Raw genomic sequence first — 23,459 nt, forward strand, 5'->3', positions numbered from 1 at the left:
TATAACCCGCAGATTTGCGTTCATAAGTGTTCGTTATGAATTCTATTTTAGGAATAGATACGTAAGAGCTCTGTAATGTGTGTGTAGTATTATGCTGGCTTGGTCTGTTTAAACTACCTTTGGTTATCAGTAAAAGATATAAAGGTGATATTTTTTAATTATTTTTTTATTAAGGTCTCAGTTGAGATGAAGCATCTATTATTTTTATACGAAGGTAGATGGAAGTCTGAGCATTTCAGACGACACTTAATACACTTTTATAAAGTTCACCATTCTGTCCCTTTTGCTTAAAAGTGGTACTTTACAAGTACTTTATTTTTATTCTTAAATTTTAGTCTGAAAATTTCACAAAAAAAAACAGGTGGAGAGTCTTACTTCAATATCCACATCTTTTAGAATCTTTCAAATAAGTAGGCACCGTAAATATTGTACACTTATTTGCCTTTTTGAATATCTTTCAGATGCCTTCTGAAATTTATTTAATACAGATCGAAAGCCAACTTTATACCCAGATATCCATATTCTTTTTTATCTTTATTGCGATATGGATATAAAAAAACAACTCCTGAGTGAATAAAACCCAACGAGGATTTGGTTTGTTAACAGACATAGCTAATTTTATTAAAATTAAACACTTGAATAAACCACTTTAATGAGTTTTATTTTTATTGACGACTAGTTTCGAAAACGACAGATGTTTTCGAAACTAGTCGTAAATAAAAATGAAACTCATTAAAGTGGTATATTCAAGTGTTAATTTTAATAAAATAATCATGTCATTCCACAAAGTTGATGCCGAATCAATAAATGAGATAGCTAATATTAACTAAATGCTGGATTGGGGTCATTATTAAATGCTATGATGAAAATCATTGTAACGCACAATAATTCAGGTTATTTTATAAAAATAAAATTGTAAGGGAATCAGTATACCTTTTGGCTCTCAAAATATGACAGATTATCCCATATTAAAAATATTTTCTGAAATATGGGTTTAACGGTGAATTAGACGACTTTTTATATTAAATCCGTTTCCCGCTGAGGAAAGGATTTTATTCTGAGCATTTGTTGGAAAAGTTTGAGAAAAACTTTTGCCAGCATTGGTAGAATAACTTCTGTTAGTAGGGGTGAATTGGAAAATGAATGGATTTACATTTTCTCACATAGTATGTAACCTACAATGATGTCAACAATATTTTGAGTGTGTCCAAATATTCGTTCACATATACTGGATTTAATCCCATAAGAGATGGGAACAACGATTTATTTTTGATATTTCTATCAAAATAAAGAGATTTTCAATTCAGCCTGTGAATGTCTTAGATATTATATTTATATTGCATTCGCTTACTACACTACGGAGATAGTCGATGGTAAGTGGAGTTGGTACGAAGTTTTAAAAAAAATAACAAAATAAAATTTGCATACTTTATGTAATTTCTCAGTATTTTTTGCTGTATAAGTAACTATATATAGCTCAAATTCATTTAAATCTTTTTTTTTTAAATCAAATACTAAAAAAAAAACATTTTATTATTTATGTATGTGGGAAATTGTGTATGTAAAATAAATATCAAACTTTTAAAATGTGTCTGTAATTGTACCTAAAATATTAAAAATACCTAAAGGAATCACTGGAACAAATGTTAATCATAAAAAAATAATTACCGACATTACATTGTACAAAGATAAGAAAGATTGAGATATTTTAATTAGACCATCTTGAACATTTTAGGGCTTGTCTGAATTGAAGTAATAAGACGTTAAATAAATTATGTAAATTACATTTTTTAAGATGCTGAAAAGTCGTTACTTGGATAAAGCATAAGATATGGAAATGATTAATGTACGTACCTATTACTTAAATGTTTTTTCGTCATTCGGTCAGAAATTTATGTATTTAAATACATCTAAAATATCATTTTACGAAGGCATGAATTCATCACCTGTGAAACTCTAACATATTGTAAAAAAGGTATCATTAATTTTATGACATATTTTAGAACATATTTATTTACTCACAATAATAATGAAATTACGAATATTAATGGCTGTATGCGGGCCTTAAAATATTTATCGAGATAAACTTGATTATTAAATTTATAACTCTACTAATTAAAATAAGGTTAAATCACGATTTTTATTTCGAGGATCTGTTAAAAAATAAACTATCAAACCATAAAAACCACGTTTACCTACAAAGTTGGTTTCGTTTTGAAAAAAAAAACTTTGATATATATATATATATATATAAATATATATATATATATATATATATATATATATATATATATATATATATATATATATATATATACATATATATATATATATATATATATATATATATATATATATATATATATATATATATATATATATAAATATATATTTATATATTTATATATATATATATATATATATATATATATATATATATATATATATATATATATATATATATATATATATATATATATATATATAAATATATATATATATATTTATATATATATATATATATATATATATATATATATATATATATATATATATATATATATATATATATTATATATATATATATATATATATATATATATATAAATATATATATATACATATATATATATATATATATATATATATATATATATATATAAATATATATATATATATATATATATATATAAAAATATATATATATATATATATATAGTATACGTATCACAAAAATATCATTAAACCTTACCTACAAAGTTGGTTTCGTTTTGAAAAAAAAAACTTTGTTATATATATATATATATATAATATATATATATATATATATATATATATATACATATATATATATATATATATATATATATATATATATATATATATATATATATATATATATATATATATATATATATATATATATAAATATATATATATATATTTATATATATATATATATATATATATATATATATATATATATATATAAATATATATATATATATATATATATATATATATATATTTATATATATATATATATATATATATATATATATATATATATATATATATATATATATATATATATATATATATATATATATATATATAGTATACGTATCACAAAAATATCATTAAATTAATATTACATAAAACGTAAAATGTTCTGGGGGTAGACTTCCTCAAGTCCACGTCTAAAAGGTTACCGTGAATGTTTTGTTAAAAGAACTTTTATTAAGACGGATCACATTTTTGAATAAGCATACCCGTCACAAAGATGTTAAAACAAAAGCTGCGAAACAAAAGACTCACTTGATGAACATGCAAATCCCGGTGGGCTCCATGGCTCTGGCGATGCCCTTCCACGAGGCCATCATGGAGTACTTCTGCTTGGCCGTGAGGGGCAGCCTGGGGTCGGGGGGCGGGGGCGCCGCCCCGTCCAGCCCGCCCCCGCGGCTGCCGCCCGACGCGGCGAGCTTGCCCAGCTCGCAGCCCATCCCTAGCACGGCCTCGAACTTCTTGAGGAAGCGACCCCGGGCGTTCGGCGACGCGCCGGCGTACCCCCCTCGCCCAGTCACTCTTGTTTCTCGGATTCACCCCCTAAAAATCAACCCCGCACTCCCCTTAACGAATCCCCGTGTTTTAAACGCAAATTTCACTTTTTTTCGCACAATCGCGACAAACCGTACGTCTTTATTAGCTTGCAGCACTCACCAATTAACAACAGTTGATTTTTGTATTTGCGAAAATCTACCGAAAACTCTGCAAAAAGTACGTTAAAGTTATTTTTTATATAAATATATATTTAGTATATAAATTTCACTTATATTTCACACAATTCAACAAGTCACACGTTTTAATTAGTTAACAACAAATAATTTTTATTATTACAAAAATCTACCGAAAACCTTGCGAAAAGTACGTAAAGGTATTTTTTATATTCAAAATATATTCACTGTATGAATTTCAACACGAAAGTGGCATAGAAATCAATGTTTCCAAAATCAGTTTTATACCAGGCGTTTTCCAAAGCTCCTTGTGCCTCTGAAAACAAAATAAACACAATTATTAATGCAAATTTTTACAATGATATTTCATTTGATTATTCAATAATATCAATTTTATTTTCGAACTAAGGAGTTGTTCTGCATAATCAATTGATTAAAATCGGATTACGTAAAAATTGTTGATGGCAAAATAGTTAATATTATTTGGATTTTTACGACAATCAGTACATTATTTTCTAAAATTTTTTCGGATGAAATGCTTTTTTAAACATATGTTACTCTGTTTATTAAAAACGCTTAACCTACAAAATAATTCATGTAAAAAAATCAGAATTTTCTGAATGATTAATTTTAATGGTATACTTTTATATTTAAAATAATTAATGATGGTAATAACGATTCAAACATTTTAGTTTTGATTACACTCTGCTCTTTCTAGTCTACATTTTAAACAGACTCTTATTATCTAAACACACGTCACCCAAGCAGAAAAGATCCCAGGTGAGTGTGAGATTTTCATAGCGAATAAAGTTCATTTACATAGACAATCATTCTTCCGCCTAACGCGGACGAATGTGTGAAAAATTTGACACTAACACACTATTACAGTGAACATTTTCACGTGACCATAGTTATGATATAACCTTTAAATACTAATTAAGCAATTGAAGCAACTGGATGCCAGAGTAAAAAAATCATTTCGCTCAAACGAAAAAATTACTTCACAAAACATATGATTTCAACTTTTTGTCTAATTCATCTGGATTTCGTGTGAGTAAACTGTATCACGAGGTTACATAATGAGTCAAACGCTCAGGTAAAAATGTTCATTTTTATCATATTTTGACTGCTTGGTAACTACCGACGTGAAAACATGAATGTTTTGCATAAACATAGCGTTAAGAAGATTTCGCTGTTTTTATTTTTCATGCTGAAATAATGGTGGCAATTTTAATATACGTATTAGTCGATATCGTACGCTGAATAATATTTACGTAATTTATTCACAATTCGGTCGTTATGAAATGTGTCAATACATGAACGATATTTTTGGTGATAAATTTGCGTCATAAATAATGTTTTCCGCATATTAATGAAGTATGGAATTTGAATTGATCATTTTTAATTGATTCGTACGTCATTACCTTTTTGAATAATAATTTACGTACATATTGTTTATGTGCTTATCCGTATTAAAATTAAGGGTCAAATATTCATAATTCTTTATTCATAAATATTTCCAACATTTTGAGTGTGTCCAAATACTTGTTCACAAAATCTGGATTATCTCCAATTACAGGAGTTATTTTCATATTATTTTTTGACATCTCATCAAAGATGAAGAAGAAAATGGAAGTCTGGGCATTTACGGGGCTTACGACCGTCATAGGCTGGTTTAAGTAATCACTTTACACACGTGTAACATTCAACAAGGTTTCTAAATTGGTTCATATTTATAGAACTTCCAAGAATTTGAGTAGTGTGGTTGTCAATAATGGGTAGAATTGGTGAATGTTACACGTGTGTAAAGTGATCACTTAAACCAGCCTATGACGGTCGTAAGCTCCGTAAATGCCCAGACTTCCATATTCTTCTTCATCTTTGATGAGATGTCAAAAAATAATACATAAATATTTCAACTGTCATATGAGGAACTGCATTTTGTTTGGAAAAATAACAACACTGCGGCTGTAGACGTTGATAACGACAACAAAGTAAAATAAAAGTTGTGGTTTTATTATATTTACATATTAAGAAGTTAATTAGGATGGGAATTTGGAATGCTGGATAATAACGGAGCTTGTGACCCATATTTTTTTTTAAATTTTATTATAAAAATAAAAATAAAGGTATCAATAAATATTAATTTCTTTTGAAATATTTTTTTAAGTTTATTAATTTTCATATAAATAGTCTAGTACATATAACGTATATTTGTGATCATTTAATTAAACGATTTTTTTATTAAATCTGCTGAAAATATGACGAGCCGAAAATTGCGAAACTTCAATAATTCATCACTTGAATGTCGATTGTAGGAGCACAGAATTTAATAACTCAAATATCCTCGATTCCGTTTCATTTTCATTGGAAATAAAGGGTCCTTCCAAAAAGCAAACTTTAATAAAAAATTTAAATACTCATACTTATGGTTTTGCGCTTTATGCTTTTGGGAAACTAAATAATAACTTTATTGTTTAGTTTCCCAAAAGCATGGTGGGACTAACAACTCGCTCTGCATGTTTTGCATGTGTAGTGATAGTGTATGTGAATAGTACTAAGTGGGTGTGGTGTAGTGTTGTTCGCATGATTGTTAAATTGTAGTATATGTCCTGACGAAGAGACGGGTACGTCTCGAAACCGGTAGACAGAAGTAGTCGGTGAGTGGTTATTTACTAATATTACTAATATCAATTAAAATGTTTGACCACAAAGTAAATGCTTTGAATATAAATAGAAAGGTAGTATTTTAAATGCAGTACCACATGCACCTTTGGCAGTAAACATACATATTTCGTCGAATAAGTTATTATTTTAGTATTTTTTTTTCTTGAACAACAAAAGGTTTGGGTGTATTATTGAGCCGTAAAGTAATTAATTTTTAAATTATCTTTAAAAATAAGAGAAAAATACCCAACTTGTAAACAGGAAATCTTTTTTATCCTAAGAAGTTTTTATAATTAAGATTAAAACCTTTCAGAAACAATATCTTTTCTGAAGGATTTTTGTGCCTGAAAAAAATAATTGGTTAAATTCATTTCTAAATTAATGACTTTACTCTTATTACCTTAAATATTTCTGGGAAAGTCAACGTGAAAGACGATAACACCAAATCCTTATATTCTGCCAAATGATATATTTAATTACAAGGAGTGGCGTCATCCATTTTCCTCGAGTTATACCCATTAATAACTGAGGTGGTTATAATCTGGCTAAGATTTATTTAAGAAATTTTTCAAGCATAAATAAAGCTCAGTTTTCCTTGGAGATTATACATTACACAATTAGCCACACCTCTTGAAAGATTTATTTGTCAGACACAAATTACAAAATATATTTTCGACGAAGAAAGACTTTATAACGAGCAACAAAAAATACAAAAGTACTTTATCAATTATATTGTAATATAAATGGTGGCTAATTCATCATTTATATCTCGTTTTCCTGTTTTTTTTTTTAAATCTCTGTGGAAGATAAGTGATTTGAGTTGCCATTTATATAAATACAGGGTAGCGCAAAATTAAACGGTATCGAAAGATGTTATAATTATTGCAAATGGCCTCGTACGTCAATGATATTTGACATTTTGCTCACTCCTTTCAGCAACGTAATATTTCAAAAAAAATGATTTTTCAGGAGATCGTTTTTAAAGTTAACAATATCATAAAATATATTAAAAATAAATATCAAGCCACTTATTGAACTATTTACTGTTCAATAGATCTTTTAAGGTAAACCTGAATGTTTTTTCTCCATTTCAAAAATATTTAGTAAATTTTAAAAATAATTAAACAGTGCCTTTTCTTCGAAATGCAAAAACAGTTATTAAAAAACATAATTGGATGAATTATATTGCGCCACCACATTAAATGTGTTACTGTACGCTATTTAGTTCACAAATGTCAAATATTATTGACGTGCAAAGCCATTTGCAAAAATTTAATCATCTTCTAAAAGAGTATGCATTTATATTAGTTATTTATATTATCAGCATTATATTATGTATCAAAAAAATCTCATATTCCGTTAGGTTTTTTCAACATTTATTTTTGGTTTAGTACTATTATTTTTAAATATCTATATTAGTACAATCTTCATTTTCTATATTTCAATAAATGAGTTGTGGGTTGTTTATATTTTTTTCAATAAACTCATAGAATTCTCAGTACGAATTATTCGATATTCGAGACATCATTCACTTAAAGATTCAAATGGTTATTTATTTCAGAAAAAAAAACATTTCATTTCAGGAATTTTATTTTATTTTTCTTAAAATTCACGGTTCAAGCAAAGAGGGAAAAAACGAAATATCAGTCGGTCCCATTTAGGATAAAGTACCTATTTTTAAGGGTAGGTCCGTTCCAGGCTGAAGAAGCCTCTACCCCATTTTGGCAGTGAAATCTTTAGCGGAATAGATCCCAGAGGGTGTTCTGATCATGTTGTAGATAGGACGTTTATAACAAAAAAAAGGTTTGATGTAGGGTCTCCACTTTCCCCATTACACCGTATTTTGTAGTAAATGAATATTAATACCTTGTTCAAATAATATTATTTTTTAATACGTATTTTTTTAAATATCTTTAGTTAGCTTATATTACATTTAATAATAATAAATAATAATAAAACCTTTATCCGCACCCCAATGGTGCATAGGGCTTTGCGTCATATAAACGCAGTGTTGTCTTGATCGTTTACACATGAAGGAAAGGTGATCAGCCCTCCGCTTCAGGTACCAGTTCAGGGTAATATTGAATAAATATTACAGTGAAAAAATCACTTATATTTAGTTTACCCCCTTGGGAATCGAACCCGGGACCTCCAGAACGGTAGCCGAGCGTGCCATTACACTACGGAGGCGGACGATGATACATTTAATACAAACATATTTATTTTTTAACTTGATTAACATCATATTTGCATTTATTTACATCTTCTAACAGTGAACAAAACATTTATTTATGTATTAATTTTTAACTCAAACAGATTTTTTGAGTCTACTAAATTGTATTTTATCAACAAAAACAAATGAAAAATTAGTATTTTGACAATTGTTTCGCCAAATTATGATTATTTAAAAATTAATACATAAATTAATATAGAGTTCTACAAATTAAACGCCAAATCAATAAACAAAACATTTGTTTTTTGACTCTTTTCATTCTTCATACATTCAAGCATCTCATCATACATTTTCAAACCCTTATACATTATACAATTTTGCAATAAATTCGAAATATAGTTCTTGAATTACTAGTGAATATCACACATGTGTAAAGTGATCGCTTAAACCAGTCTATGACTGTCGTAAGCCCCGTAAATGCCCAGACTTCCATATCCTTCTTCATCTATGTTGAGATGACAAAAAATAGTAAATTACTCTCATAAATGGAGATAATCCAGTATTTGTACACACTCAAATGTTGTAAAAAGCAATATTGTTACTTTATGCTTATTTTTTTAATTATTTGGCAGATTTGTGATAGAGATCCCGGGTCGATTCCCAGGAAGGCCAAAATAAATAAAAGTGATTAAAGATTTTGATGATTGAATAACACATAATACGAATAACGAAAGTATAAATGGTTCAAGGTTATTTTCAAACGTTTCATACATTATTATATTTCCCAAATATGATTAATATGCTCGTATACGTATAAAAGTTCCTATAAAAGCTCTTTTCGTTCATAATAAAAAGCAATCTTCGATCAAATAAACAAAAGTATTTTCACATTTAATATTATGAGTTGCCATTTGAGTTATCGGTAGACTGATCTTGATTTTATGTTTCTAACCAGATTTAGATACAAGTCATATATTTTATCTCTAGTAGACTCATTAGCGTAGTAGAAATTCAACGTGCATTCCGATACCGTCCTAGAAGTCTCAGGTTCGATTCCCAGGCTCAAAATAAATATAAGTAATTATCATGTTTATATTTATTTAATATCAACCTGGACTGGTACAAAAACCGCAAGACTGATCACCTTGCCTAGATGCAATTAACGATACGACAACACTAGGTTGATACATGAAGTACTTTATACACCACTGGGTACGGATAAGGGTAAGATAAAGAAGAAATCTTTTAAGTAAAAATAAGTTGTAGTTAGAAAAGAGAAATATTTGTGTTTTTATTATTTACAAAAATACTTCAATTTCATACTTATTCTGTGAGCCTAAGCAGCTCATTATTAAAAATAGGTATCAAATTGTGGTAGAGTAGGTTCAAACGGAGAAACTCTGATTCAAGAGTCCGGGACATTAACCACGGGACCACAACCCGATACTATTAAGTATTTATTAAGAGTTCTGAAGCAAAGTCAAACAAAAAGGATTTGTACCTTAACAAAATCACAAGAATCTCATACGATGTCTCTTCATACTCACACATGGATATTTAATAAATATTATTTCATGAAAATCTTGTGATGTTCAAAAAATGGGTTGAATGGTGAACGTAACACAGGTGTATACAGTGTTCAGCCGATGACAGATTGTAGGCCCCGTAAATGTCTAAAAATAACCTTTATTTTTCCTACCCTTAAAATACATTTATCTCTTTGTGACATAAAAATCTCTCGGGAGGCGAATCCAGGATTTGTGTTCTTATAAAGTTTAAAATATATTCAAAACATTTTTAAAAATAAAGAGATATTAACTTTCGTCTAATCTAACGTTGAAAAGCACTTTCATAACATCAATCTTTATTCATATAAGTTAATAGACGTAACTGTATTAGTTGTTTATTTCAAAAATTGATATTTATAATAGGTATCCTAACAGAGTCGACGTAAATATTTGTTCTTTTTGTCAGACGATCCCAGCCTGGCACTGGTTGGCTTAAGTGATCACTTCGTACACCGCGCAACGTTCCCCTTTCTGTCAATTATTGAAAATCCATATTTGCATTAATTTTCAAATATTTTACAGTAGTTTGCCTTCATTGTGAATGGTTGGTACATACTTTAGTTTTTACTTCGTTCTTTCATACTGGAGTTCTAGGGCTCGATTCACAGGGAGGCATGAATATTTTTTCACTTTAATATTTATTTAATATTACTTTCGACGCCTAGACAGTACCTCAAATGCAGAACTGAATACCTTGGCTTCATATAAAAAGATAAATTACCTTTTATTTAAACGTAACTTTGTTTTAAAATCACTGTAAATATTTTATTACAACTTAATTATAATGTCTACCGGTTTCGAAGATAACCACTTTTTTATCACCTAACCTAACCTAACCGTCAAAATATTTTGAATATTGTTTAGTAGATAGTGTTTTAATATTAATCAGTTTTAATAAAGAAGCGGTTAGCTTCGAAACCGGTTGACACTATAATTAAGTTATAATAAAATATTTATAGAGATTTTAAAACAAAGTTACATCATAATTATAAAATGGCAAGTCATAAAGTTAGTGCTTCAAATATAAATTATAGATAAATTACCATTCAAAATTTTAAAATAATTGTCATATCTTAAACATATTTTAAAATAATTGTCATATAAACATATCTTAACGTAGTTTTTAAAGTTGAGCTTTTTGATGTAAAACATTTGACTATAAAGTTATGAATTGTTTTTAAATAATAATTTAAGGTCGAATCATCACAAACTCTTTACGCTAGAAGGTCAAAGCAAGAACGACGGTAATTTCTTTGAGCAGCAGAATTTTTAATAAAGCAGAATGTACGACGTTTATCATCTTTTAGATTCGAGACGGATGTCTGATGAAAAGAATGTAATAATCTTATACTCATATGTGCGTCAATTTCTTTTATCATAATTTATTAATAAGATAATCAAATAAATAATGTGACCTTATATTTGTAAAATTTATTACATAAGTGAATTGAGAGGAGAACAGATTTTGTGCCGAAATTACACATAAAAAAACACGCAAAACGTGACGGCAACAGAAAGCTTTAGACTCCATTCTTTAAATGACTTGAATATGATAAAGTGAGTCTTTTGACTTAAGATGAAATAACTTTTGTTTAAATATGAAAAAGTATTTAATTTTGAGCATTTTATGACTTAAGTTATTCAATGATGAAAATAAAATAAATAATGAAAAAAAAAACATTATATCATTCAAATAAAAAAATAAGTAATGGGTGTAAATCCCACTTCAAGCACAAGAGCTTAGTCTTTTATTTGGAGAGGAACAGCGTAACTGGAATTAAAATATGTTAAAAGTAGAAATGTCTAGCAAATGAATAAAATTATAATATTTTTTGTAACTTTATCAAATAAATAAAATAAAAAAGCGATAAATTTTTTAAATGTGCAAAAGGTCTTACAATTTTTTTTAAATATTTTGTCAATTAAAAGCATTGCTAACATTGTGGTATGTAATATAACACTCTCCCTGTCATTCATCGTTCACTTTGTGTTATACCACTTTTGTTATAAAAGTGGTATTACACAGAGTGAACGATGAATGATAAAACTGTTTTCATTTTCACACGTTTTTGAAAAAATCTGTAGTTCTTGAAACCAGTCGTGTTTACATTAATATTAATAATAAAAAGTAGTCTTTAACAACGGTTTTTTTTATATTTAAAATTTTAATACTTTTCAAAAAAATTAATGCCAAATCTATATATACTACATGTACTTGTAGGTTTGAATTGAAGATTTTATAATGACGTATTTTATTCATTTGTATGCACTGCAGAGACATTAAATATAATTTTAATAACCATGCATTCCTTTAATATAAACGATATCGTCCTTTTGCAACGGAAATCAATTTGCATCTAGATTTATTGGTAAGCGTTGCCAGAATGATAATGCAAAATCAATTCAATAGAAACATATTCAATCGAGTGACGCTGCTTTGCCTCGTATCCATTTTGATTCGCCTTATTGAACATGAATATCCGGGCAAATCCATTCGGCACATGAATCGGTTTTCTCTCTGAATATTAGCAGGATACTAAATATGTCCGAAAACATTAATCCGATGTCCGATGAGTAGTCTGTCTGGTGCATACGTGGTTTCTCAGTATGTGAAAACTTACCAATATATTATATGTGATTCCTTGAATGTTTTTTCACAGATTGTGGCACATTTAAAAAAACTTTAAAAAATAAAACAAGAACTTTGTTTGTAACCACTTTTTAATAAGTACTTTTCTTAAACAGGTTTCGACAAAACCTTGTCATCATCAACGACAAAAATGTTTTGAATCTAAAACTTTGAAATATTCGTAATTAGTAACTACCTATGAATGTTTAAAAGTTTAAGATTTAGTACATGTTTATCCCTAATGATGACAAGGTTCTTATCGAAACCGGTTGTAGAAGAGTACCAAAAAAACTGTTAAAAACAAAGTTCTAATTTAATTTAAGCATAATAAAAAAAATGTGATTCATTTTTAACACCCAGTATTTTTTTAAATAAACTTTTTCCACGCAGGCGCAAATCAGCTAACGTGAATATTTTAGTTTGCTCGAAATTTCTCGAAAATAAATACCCATAAAAATAAAATAATATGGAAAAACGATGAGAGTCGGACGATATTTTATCTCAATTTTGATTTAAGTTTTTATAAGACTTTTCTTAAAAGGAAAGAAATATAATATATACATCATTCTAATCTTTGTATTAATTTAAAATCAAACACAGATTTTTTGAGTATACTAAGTTGTATTTTATTAACAAAAACACATAAAAAAAAATTTTGTGACAATTGTTTCGCCTTGTTAGGGCATTATCAAACGAATGTGAAGATCAAATGGACTACGGTCCTTATGTAGCTATACAATTTTACAGTTTTAACACGTGTTAGGATCGTGGTCCATTTGATCTTCACATTCGTTTGATAATGCCCTAACAAGGCAAAAACAATTGTCCCAATATAATTTTGTATGTGTGTTTGTTAATAAAATACAACTTATTAGACTCAAAAAATCTGTGTTTGATTTAAAATTAATAAATAAATTAAAATGGAGTTCTACAAATTAAACGCCAAATCAATAAATATACATCATTCCACTGTTTTGTGTAACATATTGAAAAAAAAGAGCATTTTTACGAATAAATTTATATCTCATAAGCCTATAATGTTACATAAATATTTATTCAGATTAATGTTGAAAATAACTGCTTACTTTTTTTACTATTTTTTAAGATAAATACATGTTTTTGTAAGATTGTATCCACGCGGAAAACTTGTTGCCCGTATTTTTCCTCCCTTGTAATGAATATTTAGTAAAATTGTAATATCCGTGTTTGTTTAAATCACTGAAGTATATTGCTTTTTCTCATAAGTAGTTCGAATGAAAATCATTACAAAGTTCAAGGGTTATAACCTTTCCGATAACAGAAAAGATTTATTTTAAATAACCAACATTTACGAAAAATAAACAAGTCCTTAGTATATTTTTCAAAGAAAATTTTTAATTCCTTTTTGTATTTGTACGCGGTGTATTTTCTGCGAAGGCGCATTTACTTATTTTACATGAAACGTATTTTTAATTTTATGTTATTTTATATTTCTTTATTATAAATTTTACTTGAAAACTTTAACGAAAAAATTTTTTGTTTAAAAATTATGTTTTATTGTTGATTGACAACATATAATAAACCATAGCTAGTTATCTATTGGTATAAATTGTACTGTATTCCGTATTATTTTTTGAAAAAATATTTTATAATTGCAATTTTAAATAAGCCAGTTTATTTGCCGTTTAAATAAAAATAAAACAAATCCCGCATATGTAAAAGGGTTTTTAATCGACGTAAAATTTTCATGCTCACGACAATCGATTCAAGTGCATCAAATAGACGCATTGTTTACTTGATCATTAATTTTATGAAGGCAAGATCAGTCAAACGCAAGTACTAATACAAGGTAATATTAAATAAATATTGGGTGCAAGAACGCTAACAACCTGGGAATTGAACCCAGAAGTTCCTGTACAGTAGCCGAATGTAATAATCCCTACACTATGGAGAAGTATTTTTTTTTAATTGGTGTATAACAAATGCATAAAATTGATTAAAAACTTATATTATTTTTTGACATCTCAGCATAGATTAAGAAGAATATGTAAGTCTGGGTATTAAGAGGCAAGGTATGGCCGTCATATGCTGGTTAAAGTGATCACATTACACACGTGTAACATTCACCGATTCACCATGATTGACAACCACACTACTCAAATTTTTGGAACTTAACATAATCATTAATAAATCACAATCGTAAATCATTACTCTCGGACGATCTTTTTTTCTACAAAAGATTTCTGTATTCCTTTTGTTTCTCTATATGTAAATAATTTAGTGCAGCTTATGAATGCACCATAATAGATAAAAGCTAACAATGGTCTGAAAACTCATAACTTCTCTTTAGAACTCAGTTCAGGAACGCGCAATGTTCTAGAATGGAGAGTGCTTTGTATTGAGTTAAGATATAGACAGCAAAATGGTACATACAAAGAACAAAGCAATGGAATTTACGTTTTGGACAGCCATTTTGTAATAAAAGACAGTTGAGTGAAAATGACGAATTAAGTGGCTACTAAAATCAACAAATTTGTATGATATTATTTATTGATTCGGCATTAACCATGCCCCGATTAATGATTTCATGATGTCAGAATAAGATGAAACCTTCATTTAAAATATCAGATTCAGAAATTTCATTTTAATTTACATTACCTTTTTATATAATATCATAGTCATACAGGAGAAAGTGACCAAGTGCTTGTTTTATAAAAACGTGATCATTGACTTATTGATATTTTACTAGCTTAATATTACCCTGAAAAAAATCCCAAGGGATTTTAAACTTGGAAGTATAATATATTGACTTGTTAAAAATGGCTAACTGCATTGATGTTTATTTTCTTGCCAAGCAAAAGTGACTTAAATGGCCCCCTGAACATTTTACGTTTTCTTAGTTGGTCACTTTCTCCTGTACGACTACGATATGTATTTATTTTATTGAATGCAAGTATGTAATTTATTTATTTACAGGATGAATTTATTTTTTATCTTTGAAATTCCTTATATTTGGTAATATTATTAATGATAGTATTTTGAGTGTGTATATATTTTTATTCCCAAAAAAGGATTTAATCCACTCGAAAGTTATTTTTGTCAAGATTTTTATTGATATCGAGAGAATTTTCGTAACATTTAACGAAGGTTTCTGATAGTAAAGAAATTTACTTATTTCAACCATAGATTTCAACTGAAACATTTTTTCAACGAAATTTGAGTAACATGGTAGTCAATCATGTGAAAAAGAGTAATTTTTATACAGTGTATTACGTGATCACTTAAACCAGTCAATGGCAGGTCATAAACACAGTAAATGCCCAGACTTATGTATAATTTTCATCTATGTTGAGACATCAATAAAAAATAAAAATAAAAATATTTTAAATAATATCGTTAAATAAGGTAATCTTTTCCTTACAGAGATTGATTCGTTACATAATTTCAGTGTTAAAATTTCATTGCTTGTGGTCTTTATACTTGAAATCGATTCCCCGTTCTTTTCACATTTTATTTCATCATAAAGTAGTTTTACAGCTTAAAGACGGTAAAATAATATACCATAACCACAAACCAAGTTAAACTTGGTCCGCTTTACTCTGCAGACAATGTACATATAAGTATATACCATGTTTTAGTTTACACCTAATGAATACCGTTAATAAAACAAATCTGCTATTTAATACAATGGGGGTGCGTTTAGGACTCGCAGGGTCTACATTTAACAGTATGAAGGTTGCCTGGAGATCAGATTTATACTTGGTGAAGACGAATGCCTCCTATACAATACCTGCATTGCTCTTTTTCTCTTTAACGGCTGAGAAATATGGCACCTTGTAAGGGCCCAGAGCAACCGTGTACTTAGTTTTGAGAATAAGTGTATGCGAAGAATTTTAGGCATGCGGTGGTTCGACTTTGTGAGGAATGAAGAGATAGGGCGTAGGACGCAGCAAATTTTGGTTACAACTATCGTCAAGAAAAGGCAATTCAGTTGTCTAGGCCATGTGCTCCCGAGAGCCTTAATCAAGCTTGCCTCTTTTACAAGGCATCAGGGTCGCGCCGCCCAGGACGACCACTGCTGACAATTCGTCGAAAGTTCTCGTCTAAGCTTCAAGAAAGGAAAAGCCTGGAGACAGTTTATGGACTTCATATACTCCACATAGGGAGCGGATATGGTAAAGAAGAAGAAGAAATACCATAATTAAAAATATTGACATACTTAAACATAAGAATAATTCTTGACAGTTAAAGAAAGAAATAAACGTAATTAAAGATAGTAAAGTAAAACCTAACTAACTAACCATCACGCCACTTCCCCGAAGGAGTAGGCTAAGAGAATAGAACGCCACACCACTCTTTCCTTGTTAACATTCTTCGCCTCTTCCACGTTCATGCATCTCCTCATACATACCCGCCGATTGTTTCGAGTCCTAACCTGACCACTTTCAAGTATTTGGCATACTTGATCGTGCCAAGTTTTTTCGGTTTTCTTCTGCTCCTTTTTCCAATTACATTCCCTTCATATATTTCTTTATCGTTTTTTTCCTCACTTATTCGTTCTACATGTCCAAACCATCTCAATACACCATTCTTTATTTTATCGATAATGCTTGACTTAGCTTTGCATTCCTTCCTTATTTCACTATTCGAACATCTATCATACATCGTTTTGTCGCACAATCTTCTGAGAAATCGCATTTCGACTGCATTAATGAGTAATCAAAGTTTAATTTAACTGAAGCACTTATGATACGGAGGGTTTTTTGTTGCGTTTGTTGGGAAATGATTCATGCTCAACCAGTTTCTGAAACACTTCACAGGGTAGCAGCAAAATTGGTCCTAGTGCCTATACATACTTCAAAGAAATCGTAGGTACTGACTTCAATACCTTTCACGGTAGATTTTATATTCTATTCGCGCACAGTGCGCGGCTACGTGAGGAATTACGCACACACTTATTAAACGTACGAACGCCTTGTCCGGAGACCCGCTGAGATGGGCCATTGTTCATTGACAATATTTTATGATGATATATTTTGGACTTGAAAGCAAAATATAAGGAACAATCATCGCTCGTACTGTATACGAAAAACGCTCCATGTTTAAAGGAGACTTTTCCAATTTTAAAACGAATTAGTTTTTTTTTCTTATTAAACTAATCGCAAAGTACATAAAAATACAATTTTCTATTTAAAATTTCACTCGAATATTATTTTTTAATAAATGATATTATCGAATGAATCAGCGCAAAGCATACGACATAACAATATGTTTTTATCAATTCTATATACATTTATGTGTAATGATTAAGAAAACACCCGTTTCTACAGCTTCCGAAACGAGTAGTAATTTATAAACTCAGTGGTATGAAAAACAAGTGTTTTCTTAATCATTGTAACATGATTTACCACAAAGTAAATGCCGAAACCACAAATACAACATTTATGTGTATATGTGTTTATTTTTCATTTCACTTCACTTTACTTTGAATAAATAGTTGTTTTTTATCATGTATGTTTTGTTCTTATTTTACAATACCATATTAACGTAATTAAACGCTTAAATAATTCACCTAAAGATTCGGAATCCACATATATAAATCAAAAATCAAAAAACCAACAACATAGAAGATATGCTAGTGCATAAGAAGAAATTTGGTTTAAGTTTGTACCAAATTGTCATATTTAATGTTAGGAAACCGCCATTACATCGCCTTATCGTAGGGATAGGCAGAGAAAATAGAACGATACATACCAGCCGATTACTTCAAACTCCTAACCTGACCGCATTCACGTAATAAAAAAACTTAATCATGCCTAGTTATCCTCGATATTTTTTATGTATCATGTTGAAGTTTTTTCTATATTTAAAATTCTTTTGCATTTCACAATATAATAAAAATTACAAGAATAAAAATAAAATATCAATAGAAAAAAAGATCCCCCAAAGGCATGACCTGTATACATTATATGTAAGGTCAAAGTATAGGGCACTGGCAAGAATACAATAGATATTAAATATTTAACTCAATATTTCAAATCCATAAAAGTTGCCTTGATGTGAATCAAGCAATTAAAACTAAAAAATGATTACCTAAATTAGTACGCATCGTAATAAGAAAGTATCAGAATTATTTTTTAACCTTGATAAAAATTATTTAAGTGATATAAGGGTGGCGTATTAGACTGACATTAAGGATGTATTCATACAGTTCGCAACTAACATTCCCAGAATTAAGTATACATATGTTATTTAAATTCACATACAAAATAAATTTTTAACTTATAATAATATCAAATCATGCTTAAAACCTTTACCATAATTTTCATGTAATTATTATTATTATTATATAATAATAATAATAATAAAACCCTTATCTGGACCCCAATGGTGCATAGGGCACTGCGTCATATAAACGCAGTGTTATCTTGATCGTTTACACATGAAGGAAAGGTGATCAGCCCTCCGCTTCAGGTACCAGTCCAGGGTAATATTGAATAAATATGACAAATATGAAAAATTCACATATATTTCATTTACTCCCCTTGAGAATCGAACCCGGGACCTCCAGAACGGTAGCCGAGCGTGCTGACCATTACACTACGGAGGCTGACAAATTATGATAGTACAATCCTTAAACTTATTCAATTTAAATTCATTTTGTCAGAAAAATTCCATAAAATCATTGTTTTCAACTCCTGCTGTGTTGTGTATATAATATAGAATTTTTTCTAGCCTCACACTAGTCTGATGATGTCGGTAATGATGAAATCCGGTTGCTGGTCAAATGAAATTCATGTGGAAGAAATAACAACGTTGTTATTTTATTGTATGTATTCACACAGCCGACTCTGCGGATCTCTTTTCTCACCTAGTATTATTGATTTTCCTAATTCCAATTTGTCAAATTATTATGGCATTATTTTTATCGAAGGTTGTATTAGTTGTAAAACTTTTCCCCATTCTACTATTTATACTTCTAATATATACTCATTTAATGACTTTTCTCTATCCAATAACTCCGCATAACGCTTTTTTCACAATAACAACATTACACAGATTTTCTTCTCGCTTTAGTTTCATCTTTGTGATGTTTGTAATGAGTTTTTGAAGTTTTTTACAGTGTATTAATCATTTCCAATTTTTCTCCGCTCTAAGCTTTTATCTAGGTAGTAAAAATATGCGAAATTTTAAAAATATTGTTGGAAAAGTTTTATTAAAAAGTTGATATTCGATAAAGGAAACTGAGCTAAACAAAACAAATTATATTCACAAACTTTGATGTTCTCATATTTTATTTCGTCTGTTTTTATTAGATGATCATATTTTCTTTCCTTTAAATAAAACGATTTTTTTATCAATATTACATATACGAAGAAGAAATTGAAATGCAAGAATAAGTATGGAAATTTACAGGACTTATGACCTTTCATTGTTTTGTTTAGGTTACACTTTACGTACTGTGTTACAATCACTTGTTTAAGTGATCACTTCATGTATTGTCTTACAATTATGAATCATTGGTAAGTGGTAAAGGTTTTACATTTATAAAGTCATCATTTAATCCAGCCTATGATAGACCGTAAGCTCTGTCAATAGACGTTGAGATGTAAATATTTTAAATTTATTGTTAGATACAAATATAAGTGAAAAAAAAAATTAAATGGTAGTAATTTTAAAAGTATTGTAATATTGAAAAAATGTTTTAGAAAATAAGATATAACAGTAAGGTGTTAATTTATATAAATCAATGTTGTATTAACTAACTCAAGTTAATATTTTTAAAATATTTTGGTATTCTGGAAATCGGGGTCGTTAGCCCTGTAAATACCCATACTTCTTCTTCTTCGTACATTCTTCTTCACCTATTTTGGGATGTTAATATATTACTACGTTTAAAAAATTGTTATATGGTTAAAATTTTAAAATTTTAATAAAAGAAATACTTGAAAAGGTATTGTAAGTATGGAAATATTTTTCGGAGCTCAGGCAATCTACAAGGGGAATTAGGTTACTTAAATCTTACGTATCAGCAAATACAAAGCTCAAACCCCTTTGTACGGTTGCAAATGATATACTACATATAAAGAAGTGAACAGGGGACGCTTTTCCAATGGAAAAAGTGAGGGTAATCAATAAATCCGACTGAGTTACAAATAAAGGGATTGAAATGAGTGAAAAACTGACGTAAGTTTGATTATGAAGGGGATAGAAACGGATTAATTAAAATTGGTTGAAGGAAAGATTACGTAGGCGTGCGTGGAAGAAAGATAAAGAAGAAATCTCAAAGAATGTTCAATGTAGATAACGGAGTTAGTCTACTATAAAGAGATGGGATAAACTGGAAATACAGAAGACAGAGAAGAATACAATGAAGAGGAATCGACAGAAATTGCAATACATTGAGATGTGAACCAGTGTTTCATTTCTTAAGAGTAGACAAGAGTCGTGTGGCATAGTTGGATAGACGCTCGACTGTGAAACTAGTATCACGAAATCAATTCTTAATAATTGCAAAATGAATTCAACAAAAATATAAACTCAGTTGGTCAGGGTATATGCGATGTATTTTTCGCATTTACTTTCCTTACCCTTTCTATCCTACTTTCAAACAAGTCTCTGAAATTTGAGGCTTTTTAAGTTATCTCTTAAAAAATTGATTTTTTGAACGTGCCGGTTTTATAAAAAAATCGAAGTCAACGTTTTGTATTGTTTTCACTTCAAAATGAGTTAAAAATGTTCGGTAAAAATAAGCATTCGTAAAATAAATTTTCGGTACTTTTAACTTCGTAACCATGCAGATTTACGGGCAGTTTCAAAATGTCATAGTCATTATAATTGAATAAACAGAAATAATGTTAAAGTTATCTGTTTTATTATTATTAATTTTATTTATTCAGTTAACTTTTATTACATTTTATGTAATCTATGCTTTGCACTCAATTTGACATCATATATATCTACATCTTCTTACAGTACAGAAAACATTTCTTTTTAAACTATTTTACTTTAACGCTTTTTTTATTTTATTCCGACTATTTTTTTACTCTTTATTTGATTGATTTCTTTACTCAGGCACCTCATTGTTCATTTTTATACCCATGTCAATACTAAAAATTTGCGATTCTGTCGTAATATAAAATAAAATAGAAGCATTCGCGTAGAATAGTGTCCTGGCGTTATAAATATATCGCTGGCCAAAATCAATAATTTAATCCGGGATCACTTCACAGGAGAAAGTAAAAATGTCATTTTTTAACCATCAAGAGTAATTTATCGACGACGAAAATACACTTAATCGTGTTATATAAAACGTAAGCATAGAAATATAATAAATTGTATTTTGGGAACCGACAAAAATGTTTGATGATTATTTAAAATTTTGATACTTTCTTCTAGCCTGGATTAATCACACATTTCACGGATTAATCGACGATATCAAAAAAGTACTCTTTTTTGCGAAAAATATAAAAATATTGAAAAAAGAGTAAAACAAATTTATGAAGCAAATTTATCATGGTCGTTATAAGAAGACCGAGTAAAATTTGGCGGGATCAAGTATTTCAAATACATGAAACTGGTCAAGTTAGGAAACAGATAGATCGGTGTGGCTTTCTATTCTCTCTGCCTAAGTGGTATGATGGTCAATTATATATATATATATATATATATATATATATATATATATATATATATATATATATATATATATATATATATATATATATTTTTTTTTATATATTGTGTTTTTTTTAAGTATTGTATTTAAAAAAATATTTTGTAAATTCCTCAGCAGGGACGACAACGCTTTTTAAAGTGTGTGAATAATAAGCTCCATATAACAATATATGATATAATCTTAAGTGTGTCTCTCTTTGCCCGTCTTTGAATGGTTTATTTGATCACTTAAGATTCTGAATTACATTCATTATCTTTCATACAGTTAAACATTCATATTACTTCATTGAAAGAAAGTTCAACCTTGAAGCGACATCTTAGAATTGATTTCATATTTATTTTTATTTAAACAGAGGATGATAAATTTTCGTGACATCCATGTATGTTTAAACATTTATCATATGTATGTCCATCAACATATACCATAATATACATAAAACATCAATGTTGTTTTATTTTATAGCTAAGATTTTAATCGCTTAAATAGTGATTTTTATTGGTTTTTATGCTATAACTCAAAAAACACTTTGTTACAATTTTTTTAAATACGTATCTTGATTTTATAACTAAATTAAAAATAACATGCCATGTTAATTCATAAATCCCAATTAAAACTGTCCAGTGTATTTTTCTAACAATAATTACACGAAAGAATGTGAAATAATAAATTTATCTGACTATGATTACATTATTCATGAATAAAATAAACAGTTTCATGTTTATGGAGCATTGTTTCACCCTTGAATATAAGAAAATTATGTACATTTACGTGAATTTTGAACAAAATTCAACTCCGTGTAACTTTCTTTCGAACCAAACAATAGGAATTATTTAAGCTGTGAAATTGGTTGACATTGAAATTGCGGAATTCTCATACAACGGTACATGTTAATCCAACGATAATCCTACTCTGTTAACGTTACGTTAAAAAGCAAACCAGCAGCAACACCCGTAGATTTTCAACGTGTTATCCTTCAGTTATCTGTTAATTGGATTATCACAGTTCAGGGCGAGCAAATAACGGAGTTATT

The 23,459-nt window shown here is 28.7% G+C and overlaps 1 long non-coding RNA gene across 1 annotated transcript; it reads right to left on the bottom strand.

Annotated features, from left to right (window-relative positions):
• Window positions 1–3,318: 3,318 nt before the first annotated feature.
• On the bottom strand, window positions 3,319–4,418 carry LOC148309392 (uncharacterized; the record flags this gene model as incomplete). Its single annotated transcript, XR_015837539.1, has 2 exons — window positions 4,320–4,418; window positions 3,319–4,050 (listed from the first exon to the last, which is right to left on the bottom strand). It is a non-coding gene; the product is annotated as an uncharacterized LOC148309392 (long non-coding RNA).
• Between the last annotated feature and the right edge of the window lie 19,041 nt (window positions 4,419–23,459).

This window comes from Brachycentrus maculatus, unplaced genomic scaffold, assembly GCF_059751285.1.
Source record: "Brachycentrus maculatus isolate JH-2025_06_01 unplaced genomic scaffold, ASM5975128v1 h1tg000125l, whole genome shotgun sequence".
NCBI classification, from domain to species: Eukaryota; Metazoa; Arthropoda; class Insecta; order Trichoptera; family Brachycentridae; genus Brachycentrus; species Brachycentrus maculatus.